This window comes from Onychomys torridus, chromosome X (genome assembly GCF_903995425.1).
Source record: "Onychomys torridus chromosome X, mOncTor1.1, whole genome shotgun sequence".
In the NCBI taxonomy this organism is placed as follows: domain Eukaryota; kingdom Metazoa; phylum Chordata; class Mammalia; order Rodentia; family Cricetidae; genus Onychomys; species Onychomys torridus.
Genome location: NC_050466.1, coordinates 38295162 through 38309458, shown reverse-complemented (window position 1 = coordinate 38309458; position 14297 = coordinate 38295162).

Below are 14297 nucleotides of genomic sequence, written 5' to 3'. Positions count from 1 at the left end.
TCTTAGGACATTGCTGTGATAAACACCATGACCTAAAGCAACTTAAGAGGAAAGGATTTATTTAATCTTACAACTCTCAGGTCATATTCCATCACTTATGGAAATCAGGGCAGGAACTCAAGCAGGACAGGAACTTGGAAACAGATGCCTGGCTGAAATAGCAGCCATGGAGGACTGGTCCCTACTGGCTTACTCTCCATGGCTTCCTTGCTTGGCCGAATTTCTTATACCATCCTAGACCAGTTTCCCAAAGGTGCCACCACCCACAGTTAGCTGGACCCTCCCACATCAATTGTTAGACAAGAAAATGCACTACAGACTTGCCTACAGGACAATATTATGAAGAAATTTTCTCAATTTAGAATCCCTCTTCCCTAGGTTTGTGTTTTTTCTTCTCCTCTTTCCTAGTTTCAATTACATGCTCAATCATTGTCTTGATTCCTATGAAAATATGTCCTCTAACCATTTGCCTCCATTTCTCATATTGCTAAAGTGCAGCCCTTGTTAAGTGCATCTCAGCCTTAGTGCATTTACTTGTGCAATTGTATCTGACATGGGAGGGAACATTCTTGCTGATTATTTTTGTGAACTGTAAGTAGGCTCAAGGTACCACCTAATAATGACATTACTTTTTTCTGCTTCAATTTCTGCAACTACTTCCCCACATAAACGTTTAACATATTCTCGTCTTTTTTCCAACACCCGAGACTTCCTTAAACTTCTCAGTCATATAGAGTTCATATTGCCTGTTTCATTGATGATACTGAAATAGTCAGAAGGGTACTTCATGTCTTTGGAGTGGCTAACGCTTACACCTTGGGCTTTTATAAAGCATTTATCTTAACTCCTGTGATTATTTTTCTAGTTTTGTAGATATATAGCAATTGTCTAAACATGTTCACCAAAGTCCATACTTGTGTGAAGCACATCTTGAATAGCTCACAAACACCTCTAAGTTAACACGTTAAAAGCAGAACTTCTCATTTACTTTCACTCCCTGATCTGCTCTCTCAACTCTTTCCCAGATAACAGCTAATGCCAACTCAACTATTCATTTTTAATAAGGTAGGTATAAACCTAGGGAAATGCTTTGATATGTTAGTGATTCTTATACTCATGCAATCCATTAGACCCTAATATCTTTACTATTTCCCTCCCTTTCACTTTCCGTCCCCCCCATTCTTTTCTGTTTCCTTTTGTCCTGTTCTTTCTGTCATTCTTGAATTTTTTTCTCATCCCCACCACTATGATACATATCTAAGCCACCGTCTTCCTTTACTTATATGATTGCACTAGCCTTCTCATTCCTCTGCTTTCTTTCATTCCCTGGCCTCATAGTCTACTCTCATAGGGATTGATTTGGTGAGGTATTTTATTTAAAACTGTAGATTTGCACTGTATTTTACTTAGGCTGAAACAAAATATTCTTACAATGTTCTACAAGGTCCTACATTATCTCATGCCTTGCTGCCATGCCAGCCTCCCCATCCTCTTCATTATCTGTCAAATGTTCCAGGCACATTCTTTCGTATGAGTTATCATTGCCATTTAATTGGACAGTGTAATATATATTAACTCTACCTACAACTACTGGACAATGCAAAGTATTAAATTGAGTTCACCAAGATTACAAATTGAACAATAGGTCTTCTGAATATAGAGGACCCATCAAATTTAAACACTCCTTATTATTCTTGGTTTTTCAGTTTCATTTGTTCCCTAGAGAACTCTTTTATGTTTTTAGTGGGAAGAATAGGGAAGCTATGAGCTTCCTTAGATTCAGATGACAGTGCCTTTCTTCATGTGAGAGAACTGACAATTTTCCTCAATGTCAAGGGTCTTCTCTCATTTACATCTATGCTATCAGACATCTGATCTATGTGAGTTTGATCTTGCTTTCCACCTTGCAAGGCAACAGATTTGCTCAGAAGGCACACACAGTCACTTCGTTCTTCTGCCCTGACCAGCTGTGTGCAATGGTGATTCATGAACACTGATTCAGTTTGGGGAAACCACATTCAGATTGAGGTTTCCTTTGCTTTGCTGAGGGCAGGCCATTCTTTTTAGTGCAACATACATGGATTTGTGGTATGATAAATTCAGTGAATCTCATAGTGACATCTTGACATCCTGGGGAGACATACTTGGGAGGAATCTCATAAGTAACTCTTTTCTTAATTAAATTTTCCTTGGTTAATATGAAGACAGGATTCCTTTATCACAGTCCAGTGTAATTTTCTAATGCCAAATTTGACTTTCAAAGACACTGGCATTTCTGATTGTTAGTTACCTTTAGCATTATAAAAATGTATGGTGGAATTTAGTTTTAATGCTGAAAGAACATTAATGTGCTGGCTCTCCACTCCTTGGAATATCTTTGTTGTGTAAGTAGAGAGACTAGTAATAAAAATGAAGAGGGCAGATTTGTCAGCACTTTACATCATTTTAGGTTAAAAAGTAGATTTTTTCAAAGGATGCAGATTGCTCGTATTCGTCAGGTCTATGAAAAAGTAACTGTTAAAGAGTTATTGGTACTACCTGTGAGTCAAAGGTCCCACTGGAGATGTTGCAACTCAGAGAGAAAATGCTTTTATTGGTGTAATCATCATACTTTTTATCTTTCAATTTTTTATCTAATGTGAATGACCTTTAAAAATATTCAACAAGGGGCACACCTATTTGTTATGATGAAAGAACTTGTATTTGTGGGAATTTATTTATCAACAAGCACTAGGACTTTAAAACAGGGAAAAAACTTGTGAAATGTAATTTTCTGGGTTAATTTGTTTCCTTCTTGCTGTCTTAACCTCTGTCTCAGAAATGTTTTCTTAGTAAGCTAAAAAGGTCCTGAGAACATCTTTTTCCATAGTTACGTGGCACTTCATTACAGTTGTAAAACACTTTTAAAAACTCCAAACTATTTAACATACACATCTCTCTGAGCATTCAAGAAAATGTCATGGCACATTAAATAGTAATCAGGTTATAAAACTGTAGTCTACTTAACTCAACAGAAGTCAGTAAGTACAAAGTGTCTTACTCATTTTTTTGTGGGTTGAAATGTGTCACTCAGAAAGGGTGTAGTAAAGTATTAATTCCCCTGTGAATGTAAACTTATTTGGAAGTAGAATCCTCTCAGATTCAATCAAGTTAAGAAGTGGTCATGTTCATGTAAGGTGAGCCTAAACCTATGCAACTAGTTTTCTTATAGGAACAGGAAAAGAGATACATAGAGGGAAGATGGTTCTATGAGGACACAGAGACATGAAGTATGTTGCCACAAAGCAAGGGATGCCTTGAAGCCACCAGAAATTTGAAATGAAGGCAGAGGTGTCACTGGAGAGTTATGAGAGGACATGGCCTCACCAACATCTTGACTTTGGACCTCCAGCCATTAGAACTGAGGAGAAATACATGTCTGATGATTTAAGCTACTAAGTTGATTGTATTTAATTATACCAATCCTGGTAAACTAATATAATGCTTAAAAATGGACAAGGTGTACACAAAAGAATGAATTAAAACTGCCTGGTGCTGGAGAGGTAGCTCAGTGGTTAAGAGCCCTTGTTGCTCTTGCAGAGGACTGTGGCTCAATTCCCAGCATGCATATGATGACTCACAACCATTTGTCACTTCAGTTCCAGGGGATCAACCCTTTCTTCAACCTCCATAGGCACCAGGCATGCCTAGAATGCATGCGCGCACGCGCACACACACACACACACACACACACACACACACACACACACACACAAATACGTATGCATATGTGTATAGGCAAAATATTCATATGCATAAAAATCACATAATAAATAAATAAATAAATAAATAAATAAATAAATAAATAAATAAATAAATCTAAAAAGCTTGAAAGAACCTGACCCTGCATACATGGAGGCACAGCTTGATGGGCAACAATATGTAAGGCTATGCAAATATCTAATATGTGGAACTGTGTTTTAGAAGAGAAAGTAAGTCTTTTTATTTCAATGTTACCTATCTTACTTAGGTCCTAAGTAATGACTCGTTGAGCATAGTGAATTTGCTGTTTAAAAAGAAGGTGTGGTTTTCCTATGTGTCCATCAACAGATGAATGGATGGAGAAAATGTAATGCTTATGAAATAGGTTTTCTTCATCCATAGGAAGAAGGAAACTATGCCATTTTTAGGAGAATGGATACAACTTAAAATTCACTATGTTAAATTAAATAAACCATACTTAAAAAGACAAATATTTTATGTTTTCTTTGTCAGGCTGAATCTAGATTTTATATAGCTAGAGAGAATCATTTATACATGCAAGGTATGAAAGCAAAAGGGAGGCTGGGGAAGGAGAAGACTAGAGGAAGGGAGAAGAGAGGAGAGAAAGTGAAAGATACAAAAAGGAATAGTATGATTTATATTCTTATATATATTACTGTTATATTATGTATTATATAACTTTATATAATATATGATACATTATATAAGTCACTATTATTATATATTATTGTGTGTATAGTTGTTATAATTGTCTTATGGGACTAGCTCTATGTAGAATGAGTATACATGAATAAAGAAAGGAGCAAGTATGGCTTTTCATAGTCATTTCATATTGAGCAAGTCACCTAGAGTCCCTTATCTAAATGATATGGTAGCACTGATGACAATATCTGAATGAATGGGATATTGCATACACTATGCTTCAGGATATCACTGCTGTAGTGCATGGGTGATGTGATTAAACTTAGAGATATCACACTTACATGATTTCCTATTTAAAAAAATATTGCCTCCACTCATGTGGACAGGAGAATCAGTGAGTCAATTTAGTCTGCCCTAAGCAACTTCTGTAGTATAGTACTGGCAGCTTGAGAAGTAGGTGGGGGAAAAAGTCTGTATCAGTTTTGTGAGGGCTTTCTACAATATGCACCAAAAATTTGTACCTCTGTCAAATTCCTTGTCTAAACAATCTTAAATAAGAAATAAAGCTATTTGTCTAAATTCCTCTCTGCCTGTCTATAACATTCCACTAACAGTCCCCCTTTCCTTTGCAGACATACGGGGAATCTCTGGAAATGGTGTCTTCTTTCTGTTAGTATCAAGTCTTCTTAGTAAGAAGAGAGCACAACTGGCTTTGCTAGTGTCAATTTGAGGTTGACTGGCACAAGGAAGAAAAGATTCAACAACACGAACAACAGCAACCACATCATTACCATCATGGTTTATTTACAGTCTCCTATTTAAAGACAAATAGATTAGGTTTTATAAAGACAACAAAAACCAAACAAAATAAATAGAAAAATCTTGTATCCTTGCTCTCAATAGTCAATAATTCAATTGAGAATAAAGTGACATTCCTTACCATATAACATAGTTAAGTTCCATGAGAGTTTTAGTAAGTGTAACAGAGTATGGAGGAGACAGGCACTTTCAAGGAGATATGTTTAGCAAAGACTCTGTAGAAGAGGTAGGACTCCAGATGAACCATTACAAGGGAATGGTAAAGTGACTTTTACTTCTAGATGGAAAGAATATAGTAGATGAAACTCTAAACAAGGGAATATATGAAGTATGTTTAGTTTACTATGCCGGAATCTTAACTAGATTGGAAAGTTTCTTATGAAAAGTAGAGGCTAGAATATGGGAGGCTGATGTGGGTCTTTTTGAAGTTACTTGTGAGAAAGGTAATGATACCTGCATTGCAGTATTTCTAGAGAAGCAACTAAGGGGAAAAACTGTAAATCTTTCATGGTGCTTTGATGATCTAGAATAAAATACTAGATACAAAGAGGAGGTGATTGAAAAAATCATTATGGTAGATCTTGTATATAGGAATGGGAAGAAAGAATATAGAAAAATAATAAATAAAAATACAGTTCTCTGATTTCAAGTTACCACTTTTGTGCCTAAGAATCTTTCTATTCATTCTTAAACAACATTCATGAATCTCTAACAGCATGCACAGCATCATTGTAGGTATTGGGGACATAAAAGTGGGTAATGAATCATTCTTAGTGTTCAGATGCTTCCACACAGTTTCCAGTAGCTGAAATTTGCTGCATCACTTGCTCTATGTAGTAACCATTGGTGTTACTTTGAATAACACCCTTTGAGTCTCTAAAGAAACCTACACTCTTTCTTAAGTACATATATGCAATAATTTACACAGGGGTACCCCTATTCATTCTAAAAGACTACATTATAGACAAATTATAAAGTGCTATATATCTCAGAGGGGAATTATGGCTGCTTTTAGGAGTGTTGTGGGAAGTTTTTGTAGAAGGCATATCATTTGAAGAATAAATGGAAACATTATGATTGTTCATGGGATAGTCAGTAATTTCTTGTAGGTAGTATGAATGGTGAAAATCAGGAATGGGAAAAGTGAGTGGTAGGAATTCATGGCAAGCATATTAAAAACTACACAATGTAAGCAATATAAATAATATTGTAACTGCCTGGATGTCTTGTTCCAGAGGATCTGATTCTTTCTTCTGGTCTTTGCAGGCTCCGAGCATTCACATGGGGCACAGATGTAGATTGACACAAAACACACATCCACAGAAATTAAAAATAAATAAAGGAGATTGTTTATATTGTATCATGTAAATGCTAGGGATACATCAAATATTTTAATGCAGAGAAGCTGCATAAGACATAGAATGGGAGAATGCTTTAGAACCATCATTGTATTGGTAATACAGATCATGGAATGAGGAAACTGAGAACTTGAGATCAGACAGAGCAGGTCTGTCCCAGAAGCCCAAGTATAAGTAGATGGTCTGCAAAGATATGCTATATAAATATATAAATAAATAAATCAGGTGTTCCTAGGTGTGTGGATTTATGTCTGGATCTTTGATTCAATTCCATTGAGCCACCTGTTTGTTTCTATGCTAATACCATGCCATTTTTATTACTATAGCTCCGTAGTACAGCTTGAAATCAGGAATGGTGATACCTCTATAAATCCTGTTATTGTACAGGAATGTTTTAGCTATCCTAGGCCTTTTGTTTTTCCATATGTAGTTGAGTATTGGTTTTCAAGGTCTATAAAGAATTGCCTTGGAATTTGGGTGGGGATTGCATTGAATCTGTAGATTGCTTTTGACAATATGGTCATTTTTAAGATGTTAACCCCACTGATCCATGCACATGGGAGATATTTCCATCTTCAGTGATGATCCCTGAGCATTTGGAGGAAGGGGTGTGATATACTTATCTCGTTTAGGGGTGAGCATTGTATAGTCTCTTATTCTCAGAGTGTTGATCAGTTGTGGTTCTTTAATGTTAATAGTCATCTACTGCAAAAAAAGAGAAACTTCTCTGATGAGGATTGAGAGATTCACTAATCTATGGGTAAAACAAGTCATTAGGATTCAGTTTAATACTATGTCTATTTGACAGAATAAAAAGAGTAGTTTCTTTTCTAGGACCTCTGACACGTCTAGTCACAGGTTTTTGGACTTGTTAATACTGCCATGTATGTGCTCTATCTCATGGAGCAAGCCTTAAATCTAATCAGATAGTGTTTGGTTAGTCCTATAACATTCATGCCACTATTGCACTAAGGGGCATATCTCACCAGGCAAGTCATTGTAGCCCGTAGGTTCACAGCTGGGTGAGACTGATGATTAGTTTTTTTCTCTGGCAGTGTGCATAGAATCTTTCAGAATTATGAAAGTTACCCTATAGAGATGAAGTTTCCATGTCAGTACCAATTTGATAACGCCTTGTTCTCTGACTTAAGTATGTGGTATCTTCAGCAATAGAGGATTACCATTAAGTTCTGGAGTGAAACCAAGAATAATGACAATAGCCTGTGATGCTTGGAGGTGGTGGTCTATGGGACCCTAATGGTTACCAACTCCAAAAGAGACAACCCATTCTTGGCACAGGACTTTTTATTTACTAGCCTGTGTTCTCTAGCTAAAACATTTTCTTTCCACTATAGATAAATACCATTTAAACTCTTTTTAAAATATCCATAGCCCAAATTTTCTTCCATTGGTCTATGCATTTGTTTTTATGCCAATGCCATACCAATTACAGTATTTATGTAATATATTTTAATGTGATGCTTCCAGCTTCTTTTGTTCATTTAAAAAAATCACTGTTGATTGAGGTTATTTTATATCCTTGGTGGGTCTGCATGAATTTTTGGATTTTTAAATTTCTGTAAGAATTTGGAGTTTTTGTAGGGGGTTGCAATTAATCTGTGCATCACATTTTGTTTCTTGTAGTTGGAATATGGAATGTCTCCTACAGGATTATGTGTTTGTGATCTTGGTCCTCAGCTGCATTTTGGGAAGATTTGGAAACTTTATAAAGTGGATCCTAGCTCGAAGAAATAGTTCACAGTGGGCAGGACTTCAAAGGTTATGCCTGACCTCTAGTTCCTACTTCATTCACTCTTTCCTGTCCACTAATGGGATGAAAGATCTCCACTAATATTTCTTGCTACTGTGATATTCTGTCCAACCACATGGGTACAAGTAACTATGGACTAAACCTTTTGAAATTATGAACACAAATGAATGTCCATTGATTGGTGAATGGGTTAGCTAAATGTAGCATAGTCATACAATAAATTCCTAACAATACACACGAATTTTAAAGTACTGCTGAACACAACATGAGATAACTCCAAAACAATGTATGAAATGGTGGAAACTAGATGTAAAAGGTACTTGGTTTTGTGATTCAACTTACATGGAATTCTGAAAAGCAGTATTATTGTTTCACAAAGTAGATTTGTGATGACTCAGGTGGATACAGTAAGAAAAGTCGATGCGTATTACCATATGCAGTCTGAATAGTCAAGGAAAGTTTTATATTTTGATTGCTATCTGTAGTCATTTCATCTTACATTTCTATACACTTTAAAATAATGAAGAATTTATTTTACAGTTTATATAACCACAACAAATTATTCTTATTTTTAAAATTATCATTCCAAGCCAGACATGGTGGCACATGCTTTAAGTCCTAGTACCCTGGAGGCAGAGGCAGGTGGATCTCTGTGAGTGTATGGCCAGGCTTATCTATATAGCAAGTTTCAGGCAAGCCATGGGTATATAGTGAGATATTGTCTCTCAAAACAAAGTAATAAAATATTATTTTAATATTAAATTAGTTTAAAATCAAATTCTAGGTAATATTAACATTTGAATAGATGGTAGAAATACACATGAATTGTTGATTAACTTCATGGGTATGGGAATATAGAGTTAATGATTATTTTATGCATATTAGAAAATATAAATGATATTGAAATATGAAAAGATGATATAAAACTACTTGTTAATATACATATAAAGATTAGAAATTTTTTTTGCAGGAATTAATTTTTTTATTATTATATGTTTTAAATTTTATACATCAGCCATGGGTTCCCCTGTCCTCCCCCCTCCCGCACCCATCCCTACCTTCCCCCCAACCCCTCCCCTCCATTCCCATGTCCTCCAGGATCAAGGCACCCCTGGGGATTCATTTAAACCTGGTGGATTCAGTACAGGCAGGTCCTGTCACCTCCTTCCAGACTGAGCAAAGTGTCCCTGTGTAAGCCCAAGGTTTCAAACAGCCAGCTCATGCACTAAGGACAGATCCTGGTCCCACAGCCTGGGTGACTCCCAAGCGGATCAAGCTAGTCAGTTGTCTCACTTATCCAGAGGGCCTGATCCTGCTGGGGGCTCCACAGCTTTTGGTTCATAATTCATGTGCTTCCATTCGTTTGGCTATTTGTCCCTGTGCTTGTTGCAATCTTGGATTCAACAATTCACGCTCTTGCAGACCCTCCTCTTTCTCGACAGTTGGACACCTGGAGCTCCACCTGGGGCCTGGCTGAGGATCTTTGCATCCACTTCCATCAGTTATTGGATGAGAGTTAAACTACTTGTTAATATACATATAAAGATTAGAAATTTTTCAACTAAGGAAAACATGGAACAATAAAAACTTCATTGAAATGAAAGTATTTAATTTGAGTAAAAACTCCACACAAAATATAAGAAGGCATAGTTAAGAGGAGAGGATACTATTAATGAATGTTTTTGGCTTTTTTACCAATACCATGCTGTTTTTATTACTGTAGTTCTATAGTACAGCTTGAAATTAGGGATGATCATACCTCTAGACAGTATTGTTTCAGCTATCCTGGGATTTTTGTTTTTCTATATGAAAGTTTTTTTTTATCAGCTATAGGAATTTCTTGGTGGAATTTTTAGGGTCACTTATGTATACAATCATATCATCTGCAAAGAAAGTTACTTCAGTGTACAATAGGGACCTCTGTGTATCATACACTGGTGCTATAGTGCCACAAAGTTGTGGGAGTAACCAATCACTATCTAATTCGATTTAAGGCCCACTAAATGAGAAGGAAATCATATCTGACACTACTCAGGTGGCAAAGAACTTGAGACTTGATAGGCCATGAACCAAGGGGAAAATAAAATACTATTGTTCTGATAAAGATACCTAGTAATAAAATTACTCCTAATAACATTCTGCTATATTCATAGATCAGTGTCTTGCTGAGCCAGCATCAGAGAAGGTTCATCCTGCAAGAGATAAGAACTAATACAAAGACCTATAACTGGACAATGTGCAAAGAATGAGATACCTTGTAACATTCAGTCCTAACGGGAATGTCTTGATCAAAGGCCTCCATTCAGGCAGGACTCAGGGAACTATGCAGAAGAGGAGGCAGAAAGATTGTAAGAGCCAGTGAGGATGGAAGACACTAGTGAAAGAGTGCCTTCCAGACACAACAGGACTAAACACATATGAACTCTCACAGATGGTGGCTGCATGCGCAGGGCCTGTACAGGTCCAAGCCAGATGGGGGTCCTTGTACTGAAAGTAGAAAGAGGACACAAGCCCCCATCCCTAATCCAGAAGCTATCTCTAACTAACAACTTCTCACAAAGGAAAAAAATAGCTTTCTTCAATGATGTATCACTAGGTATACAAACCACACTTAAGAGAGGGGCCATGCCCAGCAGTAAATGGCTAACACACAATGAACTTAACGGTATTTTCAGAGATGTTTTTGTTTCATAAATGATTTGTTTGGGCAATTTTTACCTTGTCTTTGTATATCTATTATGTTTTCCAACGTTGAATTTTTTATGGAGTGTGTGTGTCTCATGCTTTTTCTTTTCTCTCTCTGTTTGCTTTGTTTTATTCTGTTTTTTTTATAGGACTTTTTTCTAAAGAAAGAAAGAAAGAAGGTATGGAGTGGGATAGTTGGGTAGGTGGATAGGATCTGGGAGGAGACAAGGAAGAGGAACCATGATGAGAATAAACTGTATGAAAAATATTTAAAAATAAAAATAAAAAGAGGAGAGGTTAAATAAAATAAAATAATAGAAATGATTGTAAACTTGTCAAAATCACAATAAATAAATTAATTATGATAAAGTTGGGCTGCTGCTACCAAGATGATCCAAGTTCTCAGGCTTAAAGAATAAGATTTTACTGTTTACGGGAACATTCTAGGCCATAGAGGACCTCCATTTCCTGTAGGTTTCATTTCTGTTCTGAAATTGTTCTCACATGCCCTAGTATTTGATTTTTCAGTGTTACAAAATTTTAACATTTGTGGATGGATAATTATTCAGAAGTTGTTTTGTGCACTTTAAAATGTTTGGTATTCTTTGTGACCTCTACATGTTACTACAAGACAGCAACTTCATCTTACTCTCAAACACTAAAAATGCCAAATGTCTTCTAAGGAACAATCAATCCTACTCAATTGAAAAACAATTGCCTTAGCATGCTGTTGCTTTCCATCTGGGTTGACATGATTTCAACCATCTGAGTAGTGGGAAGAGAAAATGGGTATAGAATATGCATCCTCTTTCTTAAGACCCAGGCAAAAAATGTAGCACATATGAATTTCTATTTATAGTCCATTGATGAACACTTAGTCATATGGACCCATCTAACTATAGTGGAGGATGGAAACACAAATACAGCTCAGTCACAGTCCCATGTGCTCAGTGACAGTTCCGTTTCTGTGGAGAAAAAAGGAAATGGATTTTGGTGGGTAGCCAGTGGTTTCTGTCACCATGTGTATGATGCTGTTAAAAAGACAGGCACACTTACACTGGAAAGTAAATATATCTAATTATTAGCCCTTTAGAAAATGGAAAGATCTCTCATGCTCATGGATACGCAGGATTAACATAGTAAAAATGGCGATCTTACCAAAAGCAATCTACAGATTCAACGTAGATTCAATCATCAAATTACCAACACAATTCTTCACAGATCTGGAAAGAATAATACTCAACTTCATATGGAAAAACAAAAAACCCAGGATAGCCAAAAGAATCCTGTACAATAAACAACCTCTGGAAGCATCACAATCCCTGACCTCAAGTTCTATTATAGAGCTACAGTAATAAAAACAGCTTGGTACTGGCATAAAAACCGACTTGTGGACCAATGGAATCGAATTGAAGACCCTGACATTAACCCGCACACCTATGAACTTATAATTTTTGACAAAGAAGCCAAAAATGTACAATGGAAAAAAGAAAGCATCTTCAACAAATGGTGCTGGCAAAACTGGATGTCAATATGTAGAAGGCTGCAAATCGATCCATATCTGTCACCGTGCACAAAACTTAAATCCAAGTGGATCAAAGACCTCAACATAAATCCAGCTACTCTGAACCTGATAGAAGAGAAAGTAGGAAGTAGTCTTGAACACATTGGCACCAGAGATCACTTTCTAAATATAACACCAGTAGCACAGACACTGAGAGACACAATCAATCAATGGGACCTGTTGAAACTGTGAAGCTTTTGTAGAGCAAAGGACATGGTCAACAAGACAAAGCGACAGCCTACAGAATGGGAAAAGGTCTTCACCAACCCCACATCTGACAGAGGGCTGATATCCACAATATATAAAGTACTCAAGAAAATAGACATCAAAATGACCAACAGTCCAATTAAGAAATGGGCTATAGAACTAAACAGAGAATTCTCCACAGAGGAAGCTCAAATGGATGAAAAAAATTTAAGGAATTGCTCAACATCCCTAATTATCTGGGAAATGCAAATCAAAACAACTTTGAGATACCACCTTACACCTGTCAGAATGGCTAAGATCAAAAACATAGAAGACAGCTTATGCTGGAGAGGATGTGGAGCAAGGGGAACTCTCCTCCATTGCTGGTGGGAATGCAAGCTTGTACAACCACTTTGGAAATCAATATGGCACTTCCTTAGAAAATTGGGAATCAATGTCCCCCAATACCCAGCTGTAGCACTCTTGGGCATATACCCAAGGAATGCTCAATCATACCACAAGGGCATTTGCTTAGCTATATTCATATCAGCATTATTTGTAATAGCCAGGACCTGGAAACAACCTAGGTGCCCTTCAACTGAAGAATGGATTAAGAAAATATGGTACATATTCACAATGGAGTACTACTCAGCAGAGAAAAACAATGACATCATGAGGTTTGCAGGCAAATGGATGGATCTAGAAAAATCATCCTGAGTGAGGTAACCCAGACTCAGAAGGACAAACATGGTATGTAATCACTCATAGGAGGATACTAGAGGTAAAACAAAGATGACTAAACTGCTACACAACTCCAGGGAGGCTACCTAGAAAACGGGACCCTAGGAAAGACCCAGGGATCACCCAATGACAGAGAAATGGATGAGATCTACATGAACAACCTGGACGACAGTGGGAGTAATGAAGGGCAAGATTTGAGGGAAAGAAAGCTTAGGGGAGCAGGAGATCCCAGCTGGATCAAGAACAAACAGGGAGAACAAGGAATAACAGACCATGATAAATGATGGCCACATGAGAATAGAAATAGGCAGACTGCTTGAGAGGTCCCCAGAAATCCACAATGATACATCCTCTATAGACTGCTGGCAATGGTTGAGAGAAAGCCTGATCTGACCTAGTGTGGAGATCGTGCTGGAACTCTCATCCAATAACTGATGGAAGTGGATGCAGAGATCCTCAGCCAGGCCCCAGGTGGAGCTCCAGGAGTCCAATTGTCGAGAAAGAGGAGGGAGTATAAGAGCATGAATTGTTGAGCCCAAGGTTGGAAAAAGCACAGGGACAAATAGCCAAATGAATGGAAGCACATAAATTATGAACCAAAGGCTGTGGAGGCCTCAGCTGGAATAGGCCCTCTGGATAAGTGAGACAATTGAATACCTTGAACTGTTTGGGAGGCATCCAGGCTGTGGGACCAGTACCTGTCCTTAGTGCACGAGCTGGCTGTTTGGAACCTGGGGCTTATACAGGGACACTTTGCTCAGCCTGGAAG